Source organism: Arachis duranensis, chromosome 6 (assembly GCF_000817695.3).
Source record: "Arachis duranensis cultivar V14167 chromosome 6, aradu.V14167.gnm2.J7QH, whole genome shotgun sequence".
In the NCBI taxonomy this organism is placed as follows: domain Eukaryota; kingdom Viridiplantae; phylum Streptophyta; class Magnoliopsida; order Fabales; family Fabaceae; genus Arachis; species Arachis duranensis.
The window spans coordinates 55,242,675-55,245,031 of NC_029777.3; positions in this window are offsets into that span (position 1 = coordinate 55,242,675).

A 2,357-nucleotide genomic window follows, 5' to 3' on the forward strand; every position below is an offset into this window, starting at 1 on the left:
TCAAGGGAAAAATGTCACCCATGCATGCTACAAGGATCGAACAAGGAACCATGAGGAAGCCAAGAACTAAGGTTGATTGCCGTGCCAAGAAGCCAAGGAAATTAATTGAATTTGTGTCCAAGCCGTGTTTCGAACACGGGACGTGAAAGAGGGAACATTGCCCTGCCCTCTGCGCGGGCAGGGCAGCATCTTGTGTGTGGCACACCAAGAAGCGATTCTGGCGCACCAATTCTCGTCCTTGGCAGCACCAACGCGCACCACGCACCATCCAGCGCGCACCAAATCTTCCTGCCCTGCCCTCCGCGCGGGCAGGGCAGCGTTCCACGCACCATGCCGCACCAAAGCTCGCACAAGGCTGCACCACGCCGCACCAATCGTCCGCACCATGCACCAATTTTCTGCCCTAGCACCAAGCACCAAATCCGGCCCTGCTCTCCACAAGGGCAGGGCAGCCTCCTGGAAGCTATTATTTTTGGGCCGAAAATTAAATTAAAAATCCAATTTAATTCATTTCTTCACCAATTCAAAAGCCCATCCAAATCCCAAAATCCAAGAATAGAAAGTGTATAAATAGGAGTTAGTTTGATGTAATTAGGACCTTTGGACTTACTTTTGGCTTAGCCTTTGAATTTGCACTTTCTTTGAGTTTTGAATTTCTTGTAATTGTTCTCGAGAGACTTGACCGAGCACTCAGATGATTAAGGGAGAATTGACTGATCTCCTTCCTCATTCTTACTCGGACAATTCTACTCTTCTATTTCCGAGTTTTGGGTGTGTGAAATTGAGGAAATTCTGTCTCAATTCCCATCCAAACTCTTTTCAATTTGTTTTCTGCATAATTCAATTTTATTTCTGTTCTTCTATTGCTTCTTCTTTAATTTTCTGTCAATTGCTTAGATAATTCAGATCTGGGAAGGAAATTGGGTTTTAGGCTCTGCTACTTAAGCCCTTGGGTCCTGAGATCACAACTCATTTTGGGTTCCTCTGTGAACCTTTACTGCATCTTATTTTCTTTCTGTTTGAATCCCAGTCCTCGAATCCCTTTTACATTCAAGCAATTTACATTTCTTGTCATTTAAGTTACTGCAATTTATATTTCTTGCACTTTAAGTTTCAGTCATTTAATTTCTTGTTCTTTAAGATTCAGTCTATTTACTTTCCTGTTCTTTAATTTACTGCAATTTCCCCTCTCCCTTTACATTTCAAGCAATTTATCTTCTGTTAAATACAACCCACTCAACCAAAACTTGATTCGCTTAACTAAATCAACCACTAAACTAAAATTGCTCAATCCTTCAATCCCTGTGGGATCGACCTCACTCATGTGAGTTATTATTACTTGATGCGACCCGGTACACTTGCCGGTGAGTTTTGTGTTGGATCGTTTTCCACACATCAGAACTCATTGGAGGCCAGTGGACGCCCAGTGAGGCCTTCCTCAGTGGCGTTCACTGCCTCTTCCTGCTCCCAAAATTCGGCCATGTTGATGGCTTTGCACTCTCCTTTTGGATTTTCTTCTGTATTGCTTGGATGGTACTAGGAGGGAGTTCAGTAATTTTCTTGCTCAGCTGACCCACTTGTCCCTCCAAATTTCTAATGGAGGACCTTGTTTCAGTTCTTGCTCAGCTGACCCACTTGTGCCTCCAAGTTTCTAATGGAGGGCCTTGTTTCAGTCATGAAACTTTGGGTGGTTTTGATTAGATCAGAGACCATGGTTGCCAAGTCAGAATTATTCTGCTTGGAACTCTCTGTCTGTTGCTGAGAAGATGATGGAAAAGGCTTGCTATTGCTAAACCTGTTTCTTTCACCATTATTGTTGTTGAAACCTTGTTGAGGTCTCTGTTGATCCTTCCATGAGAAATTTGGATGATTTCTCCATGAAGGATTATAGGTGTTTCCATAGGGTTCTCCCATGTAATTCACCTCTTCCATTGAAGGGTTCTCAGGATCATAGGCTTCTTTCTTAGATGAAGCCTCCTTAGTACTGCTTGGTGCATTTTGCATTCCAGACAGACTTTGAGAAATCATATTGACTTGTTGAGTCAATATTTTATTCTGAGCCAATATGGCATTCAGAGTGTCAATCTCATGAACTCCTTTCTTCTGACTAGTCCCATTGTTCACAGGATTTCTTTCAAAAATGTACATGAATTGGTTATTTGCAACCATTTCAATCAGTTCTTGAGCTTCAGTAGGCATCTTCTTCAGATGAAGAGATCCTCCTGCAGAGCTATCCAAAGACATCTTGGATAGTTCAGAGAGACCATCATAGAAAATACCTATGATGCTCCATTCAGAAAGCATATCAGAAGGACACTTTCTGATTAATTGTTTGTATCTTTCCCAAGCTTCATAGA